This window comes from Esox lucius, chromosome 7 (assembly GCF_011004845.1).
Source record: "Esox lucius isolate fEsoLuc1 chromosome 7, fEsoLuc1.pri, whole genome shotgun sequence".
Taxonomy (NCBI): domain Eukaryota; kingdom Metazoa; phylum Chordata; class Actinopteri; order Esociformes; family Esocidae; genus Esox; species Esox lucius.
In genome coordinates, this window is record NC_047575.1 from 45,036,508 (window position 1) to 45,045,472 (window position 8,965).

Genomic DNA, 8,965 nt, shown 5'->3' on the forward strand with positions numbered 1-8,965 from the left:
ACCAGGCTTGAAAGACCCATTGCTGCCCCTGTCCAAAGTCCTCCTGGTTGTATTGCAGATCAAGACGATACCTGACGATTTCAGCTGCCATTCTGCCCCCCCCCCCTTGTTGTTCCTGTCCTTGTCCACCTGGTCATGACCTGTACTCGGTTTAAATAGACTCTGGACTCCGCCCACATGCATTTATTAATTATTAAAATTTTTACTCTTTATATGTTCACCCGGCACATCCAGAAGAGGACTGGTCACCCCTCTGAGTCTGGGTCCTTTCTAGGTTTCTTCCTAAATTTCGGCCTTCTTAGGGAGTTTTTCCGAGCCACTAAAATTCAACACTACTGTTGTTTGCTCCTTGGGGTTTAAGGCCGGGTGTTAAAACTGGTGATGTTAAAAGGGCCTTATAAATAAATTTGAATCATTGATTGAACGTATACTTCCCCACCATAAGACAAAATTTGCATTAGGCTTATCATTGATTGCAAGACATAGTACACAAAGAATGGTAACTTTGTTTGGTCTTGTGTGACACCACTTTCAAAACAGCTGTGTGAAATAATCCAGTTCCCCTGGAGTACATCTTTAATGATTAATGTGTATTCTGCCTACAAGCCTGAATATAATAGCATGGTGTAAAGTGAGACCCCAAAACACCATTGTTATTGGATTTAAGGATGATCGTTCTGAATGTCAAAAAATAAACAAATGATGTGGACAGCTCAACAGTGAATTTGTTCAATACAGAAATTCTGTTTTTTGCTAAAATAATAGAAACTAACTTATTTTAAGGCCTTTTAGGCAAATCCCACATCTAGCTCAGCTCACTCCTCAACATTTGCTGTTCCAGTAATGTTCTGCACTCTGGTAGATATCTCACACTGGTCACTCCTAAGCATATATTTTCTTTGTCAGGCATTAATCTACTGTAAATTCTCCACCGTCAGTGACCAGAACAGATTACAGAAGACCCTTAAACTTGACACATTTGTCACACCTCAGTTAAAAAATAAATGAACCAAACTGGCAAAACAGATCTGCATATGTGTCTTGCTGTATATAATGTAATTTCATGTTCCTTTTTTGCATAGACTGTTGTCACTAAAGATGTCATGGCACTTATTGTTAGAGTAGGAGTTTCAACCCCAGTGTCCTGGCTTAATTTCGCATTATCAGAGTTGCAGACTCTTCTATCATTACTAATATTTTTTGGATGCGTATGTTTACCGCTTTCCAAGTTATTTTCCAGTCTGGCCCTAATATCATCACGACCAACCAATCAACCGTAGCTTCTACTTCACTCATTCATCCTCGTTCCTCCTGCTGTATAAAAAATTACGAATACAAGTACAATCAATAAAGAATGTAAGCTGCTCAGGGGAAAACTGTCAGCTAGATGACTTAAATTTTAGAATGCAAAATACTAGAGTTTTATTAGGTTTTGTATTTTTTACTTTGTTCATTTGGTTCTGTGTTACCCTGTCATGGAAAAAGAGAAATTATTGTCAACTGACTGACCTGGTTTAATGACGTTTTAATAAGATGAAGACAACAGCAGAGACTTCAGAAAGGTAAGCTATGTAAATCCAGAGAATAGAAATATACCTAGAACATGATCTGTACATCTGCAAAGGCTTCTGGGTCTTTAGTGCCGGATATACTTTTGAAAAAGGAGTAACTAGGTCATCTGCAGCCACGGCAGATGAAATAAACCACGAAGGAATAAACCACGAAGGAATAAATCCTTCGTAGTTTATTCCACAAAGGATAGAAGTCTGCACATAGATGCCTGTACAGTCACTGATATTCATAACCTTTCAGAAGTCACCCTGACACCGTTACCTTAGACAAAAACAGCCGGTGAATGAACGGTTGTGAAAAGTAGGTGGCTGAACTGTTACCCTCCACTGGTCCACGGTCTACTAACTGGGAATGGCATGAAGGGAAACAACACAGCGGTCTTCATTCATGCTCGCCAAGCACGTCAAGTAGCTGTTATCAGGGTGACAGCCGCGCGCACACTACAAAACCAAGGATTTGAGCAGCAGTACGCCCAGCATCAAAAACGCACTGTCAGGTGTCGGGTGGGAAATTGACAATTATTGGGAATATTTAAATAAGATGTATCCCGGGGCTTTTAGAGGGAAGATCTACAGTACTTGTTACAAGTGTGATAAGTACTAAAATGTCAGTGTAAAAATAGTCACAGCCCAATTATCCCTTTTGGGATAAATGACTATTTTCCGCTATTGAATTCTGTAGTTCTTAGTATAAAACCTTCTAGTAATCTGTAGTAAACTGATGGTCCCTAGTAGGATGTTTGGTCCCATTTAACTCAGTAGGTTGAACATGTTGCTTGCAACACTGAGATTGTGGGTTCCCGTGGTGGGGCAGGATTGGAATGTATTAAAAGATGCTGGATAAGAGCATCTGCTTAATGAGTCAACTGTCTAAATGTTGGGCTATACACTACCCTATGTGATATCTGCTGTGATTACTCTAGTACAGGAGTGGGGAACAATGGCCCACTTACCATTATACTATGTCAAGCAATATACAGCTCCGGACAAAATTAAGAGACCCCTGCATCTTTTTCTTTCCTTTCCAAAAAAGTCAAAAAGGAGTGAGAAACAGAAGGGTTAAAATTAAGAGACCACCCCAAATTTGAACGCTTCTGTTCCTCACTCAAAACTTTCCTTTTCAACTGTTTTGGAAAGGAAAGGAAAAGGTACCGTGGTCTTTTAATATTTTCCGGAGCTGTGTTTGGACTTATGTGCTTTGTCATCTGTCGTGGAGAGCTTCTGAAGACAGTGCGAAGACAGTGCGAAAGATAACAACCAGTGTTTCCATTCAGACACCTCTTAATCCACCTCCAGAAAGGTATTGACCAAACCCATGGGATGGATTTCAGTATGACACAGATACTTAATTGTCCGCTCATGCCTTCCCAAAACTGTACAATGTGCTCATGGCGGGAGACAGAACAACATACTCTCCCACCTGGAAACCACTGCATCGTTCACTTCAAAAGGCTCATTTAAAATTCATTAGGAAATACGGACAAAACCAAGATTTGCACCAGCGCAGTATTTCCACGGCCTTCCCCGTTAGAGGAACAGTGGGCCGTTTGTCCGTGATGTGTTCTATCTAGCAAACCGTGCACTGCCTCCGCGAGCCTTTGTAACGGCCCCAGGACAGGGCTGCAGGATGTGTTTACGCTGAAGGACGAGTCTAGGAATCCCGTGTAGATGGGATGGTGGTGATAGTGTTACATGTACACACAGAGGCCGGCGGCGTAAAGGGATCTGTAATTGGACTCAATGAGGCTGCAGGCCCGCTAACAAAGCAGCAGCGCTCAAGTCTTGTCATAATTGCTTCTGGGGAGCTCCGCAGTCTGGCCTGGGTAACCCCCCCCCCCTCCCCCGGAACACAAGGTTCTGTCTTTTTGCCAGTGGCTTATCAGCTTAATGAGTGTGACAAAGTGCGTGTTCTGTTCTAACAAGCCTGTTCACTGGGTAGAAGTGTCCTGTTCTGCAGAAACAGTCAGTTTCACTAGAGTCCCCTGATAATAATGAGGATTAGACGGGTTGAAGGGACAGCGGGTAGCAGAACGCTGTGACACTATCATGAACCACGATTCCATCTAACTATATCGTGCAAAGGAAGTGCCTAAAACACGAGAACGTTTCCATCAACAAACCTGACGGAAACGTGTTGGTACGTTTGTCTAAACAACTGTGTAACTTGCCTGTTAATGTGCTTGATGTTCCTTTCCAATGCGTCCTACAGAGTTACAATTCTGATGGAATATGGATAGAAACCTATGGAGTCACTTTCCAGGAATCTGTTATGTTTGTCAAATCTGTAATGATTTTTGTTATATGTCCGATCTAGATATTATTTGCCGTTAGTTCTGCTTACCACTATCAAGCCTGTTAATGTGCTTGATAGTGGTAGCACAGCTGGTATGAAGACATTGTAGTGGTAGCTTATCTAGCATGAAGACATTGTGGTGGTTGTATACTGTAGCTAGCATCAATACATTGTGATAGTTGTAGCATAACTAGCATGAATACATTGTTGTGGTAGCATAGCTAGCATCAAGACATTGTATTAGTAGGAAAGCTAGCATCAAGACATCGTGATAGTGGTAGCATAGCTAGCATCAAGACATTGTATTAGTAGGAAAGCTAGCATCAAGACATTGTGATAGTGGTAGCATAGCTAGCACAAGACATTGTCATAGTGGTAGTTAAGCTAGCATCAAGACATTGTATTGGTTGTCAGTCTTTTCTTTCTGTAATGCAGTTAATTAGTGACAATGAGACATGATGAGCATAACATGAACACCGATGAGGTTCAAATCCATTCAAGCATTTTAGTTAGATTTTAACTGACATTGTTAATGCTCCTGAAAAAATTAAGAGACCACTACACCTTTTTCTTTCCTTTCCCAAAAAGTTGAAAAGGAAGGTTTTGAGTGAGGAACAGAAGGGTTAAAATTAAGAGACCACTGAAAATTGAACGCTTCTATTCCTCACTCAAAACCTTCCTTTTTTGGAAAGGAAAGAAAAAAGTGCAGTGGTCTCTTAATTGTTTCCGGAGCTGTATATTGATAGATACAACCGTCTAAATGTAAAATAATTATTTCAGGGGCAATAAGGAGATTCAGAAACCTTCGACTAGTGTCTACTCACCAGGCCTTTCCATGGCATTTCCTGTTGGTCCAACTTCATTGCCCTCTCTGTGGCATTTCCTGTTGGTCCAGCTTCATTGCCCTCTCTGTGGTATTTCCTGTTGGTCCAGCTTCATTGCCCTCTCTATGGCATTTTCTGTTGGTCCAGCTTCATTGCCCTCTCTATGGCATTTCCTGTTGGTCCAGCTTCATTGCCCTCTCTATGGCATTTTCTGTTGGTCCAGCTTCATTGCCCTCTCTATTGCATTTCCTGTTGGTCCAGCTTCATTGCCCTCTCTATGGCATTTCCTGTTGGTCCAGCTTCATTGCCCTCTCTATGGCATTTCCTGTTGGTCCAGCTTCATTGCCCTCTCTATGGCATTTCCTGTTGGTCCAGCTTCATTGCCCTCTCTATGGCATTTCCTGTTGGTCCAGCTTCATTGCCCTCTCTATGGCATTTGCTGTTGGTCCAGCTTCATTGCCCTCTCTATGGCATTTCCTGTTGGTCCAGCTTCATTGCCCTCTCTATGGCATTTCCTGTTGGTCCAGCTTCATTGCCCTCTCTATGGCATTTTCTGTTGGTCCAGCTTCATTGCCCTCTCTATGGCATTTCCTGTTGGTCCAGCTTCATTGCCCTCTCTATGGCATTTCCTGTTGGTCCAGCTTCATTGCCCTCTCTATGGCATTTTCTGTTGGTCCAGCTTCATTGCCCTCTCTATGGCATTTCCTGTTGGTTCAGCTTCATTGCTTTCTCTATTGCATGTTGCTGATTTTGGAAGGAAAATAGTGCATATGATCATATTGTATACGTTTGATATGAGCATGTGAAATGTTTCATCATATTCTAACCACTGGGGCACTACAAAGCATTAAAAATGCATACTGTTTGTAGCCATAATTACTTTTAATTTGAATATTTTGAAAATGTTTAATTATTACATCAGATATGCATTTGAGACTTTGCAATGTGTACCTTCTTACGAAATCTCTATCCACTGAAATGCAATAGAGGTTCTACAATACATGTGCATGTCCAACAATTCTTAAAAATGCCCTTTACCCCAGCGTTAGGCCAACATCCTTTCTGTACTTGTTTCTTTTTGGGAGTTTTTCAGAGTAAATTGTATGATTTTATGCCAACACTTTCTGGTGCATACCTGTGCCCTACCTTTCACTGGCCAATTGTTTATTTGCAAGAGCAATTTACTTCCTTCTAGATTAAATAGCATTTTACCTAAGTGCATCCCTGCTCAGACTGCTGCCCCCGCGACCCGGCCCCGGATCACCGGAAGAAGATGGATGGATGGATTACCTAAGTGCTGATGAAGCTTAAGATCTACCTTCTTTTTCTTTCCCTGAAAATAAAGTAGCGCCTGAAACCATATTTCATAAAACCTGCTTTGACAAGTAAAAAAATTGGTGGCACCACAGATGCTTTGTGATGTTGTGGTAAGATCACCTAGTAAAATCCTCAATCTTTTGTGGACACGTTAAATATGCTATTGTGAAAATAGCAATGCCAACTGTTCTGAGTACAAGCTAGGACCCGGTATCTCTTTTCCTGTGTTGATAAGAAATAAAAGGAATCGAGTGCATGCAACTTATGAAGTAAACCTGTCTAATCTGTTAACTGTAACACGTCAACCTACTAATCCAGGAACCCTGATTATCTCTATTAAGCTGGCTTTACTTAATATCAGATCTCTCACCAACAAATCATTCTTGGTAAATTACATTATAATATCATACAACCTAGATGTTGGTTTCTTACTGAAACTCGGCTAACAGAAGATTGTAGTGCTACTGTTCTCAACGAGACAGCACCTGAAAAATGTTGTTATATGAATATGTGTCAAGGTGTGGCTGCCCTATTCAAAGATACATTCCAGTGCAAAGAAATCTCCAAAGGTCTCTATTTCCTCTGTCATGGTTAAAGACTTGATCATGTCTCATCATTTGTGTCTTTTTTGAATCACCCTGGATGTTCAAGTAGTGGTACCTGCAGCCCATTCAGGTTCCACAGGCAGTCCAGTTCCTCCAGGAGGGCACCTCCATACATGCCATTGCAAGAAGGTTTGCTGTGTCTCCCAGTACACACTCGAGAGCATGGAGGTGATACCAGGTGACAGGCCGTTACACGAGGAAAGCTGGACCGGGCCGTAGGAGGGCATCAACCTAGCAGCAGGACCGGTATTTGCTCCTTTGTGTGAGGAGGAACAGCAGGAACACTGCCACATCCCTACAAAATGACCTCCAGCAGGCAACTGGTGTGCATGTTTCTGACCAAACCGACAGAAACAGACTCCATGAGGGCGGCATGATGGCCCAACATCCTCCAGCACCGTGCAGCTTGATTGGCAATCGCCAGAGAACACCGGAATTGGCAGGTCCGCCATTGGTGCTCCGTTTACTTCACCAATGCCAGCAGGTTCACACTGAGCACGTGTGACAGACGTGAAAGAGTCTGGAGACGCCGTGGTGAACGTTATGCTGCCAACAACATCATCCAGCATCACCAGTTTGGGGGTGGGTCAGTGATGGTCTGGGGAAGCATATCCTTGGAGGGTCTCACAGACCACCATGTGCTAGCTAACGGTACCCTGACTGCTGTTTGGTACCGGGATGAAATCCTCAGACTCATCGTCATTTTTAAATACAAATAAAATAAATACATTTCTGATTGGTGTTTCTGTGTTAGAATAAAGTTTAGTCATGCCATTAACAGTTTAACTAGTTAAATGTTGTCTAAACAAATGGAATATATCCATTCGTGTGGAGGCAAACTCCACATGATTTGTTTATGAGACCCGTACCCACTGCTGGTAAATAGGAAGGATTTCCCCATGTGGAAGAAGGGTCACTGCTGGCTGCAAACAATTTCATTTGAAGCCTTTTTTGTGTGCAAAATGCTTGTGTAATGGTCGGAGCCTGTCCCCATCCTGTGAGGAGAACTTTCTCATACAAATCTGTGGATTTCAATTTTCATCATATCAACAGTCGTGTCATAGGATTACACTCTGGGCTACCTTCCAACCCGCATGCGTCGAAGCGCTCGGCAATAACTTAACGGCCAGTGAGTTTTGGTGACTCAGGAGGAGAAATGCATCCGCGTTCATCCCACAGCGTGGTCATTTGTGGAGCCCCCCACCCCACCCCCACCACCCCACCCAACACACACACATCCGCTCGTTTCATCCGTGCCCCGGAGGGGAATGTTCTAGATTTGTTCTATAATTCGCATGGTCGTCATGTTCCAGGGATGACGCCGGTGTGATCTGAAACCTCCTAGGAGTGTACAGTGTCTCCGTAGCGCGAGAAGACGTGTACACGGTACCAGTGTCAGACAGGGAACGTTCTAGTGCAGCGAGAACCCTCGGCCAGGCTGATGTGCCGCCTTGAGCTCCGCTGTCGTGCGTCACTCACATTGACTAAACTCAACTCGGGGACTCCGGGGCTCCGGACCTTCGCACAAGCCTGAATGACCTTGTCAGCAAGTTCAAGTATGTTCGTTGGGCTTACATAACGAAGCTAATTTGATACCCAAAAAAAGTGTTTCTCTGCCGTGTTCTGTACTGTACATTGGTTGTTTGTAAGCTGTTCGTCGTCTGGCGTCATCTGATTGGTTCGTGTGACTTTGAGATGAGTATTGAGTGCTAAAATTGCCTTCCCACTGTAACAAGCTATTTGACTCAGTGTGGATGTTTACTGTGTGAGGGCACTCGTACATATCGGCTTTGTGAAATGAAACAGACATGACCTCAAAAATACTGAATCATGGTCTGCCTCTTACAGCTTACAAGAATGTGAGCTAAACTAAAAGACACGTATCCAAAATACTCATTTAATCCTATTGTAAAGAGCCATGCCTTTAAACATGAGCTTTTAAGGCAATATCACATTAAAACAACATCAAATCATACAATCATTTTCAAAATTCTAATATAGGCCATATTATTAGTATTTACTATAATTATATACCATTTGTAGCTTCACTAACCCATTTGCCTATATTTCCAGCCTTGAAATTCTAATATATTTTGTATTATATTGATGATTTGTTATGTCATATTCTTGCAGGTTCCAGAAAAATATCAGTATATATAATCGTCAAGGAGGATTTTCAAGAAAATGTGTCTTTTCAACATTTTGAATGCAGAGGTGCTCTAATTGGGATCATGGCAGGGATACTGACAAAATATTTTTTTTACAAAACATAAATTTAACCAAACTTTTATCCTATTTAATTTTAACCAAAATGTTTTCCTATTAATTACAAATGGCCCTGCATACTTTCAGGTA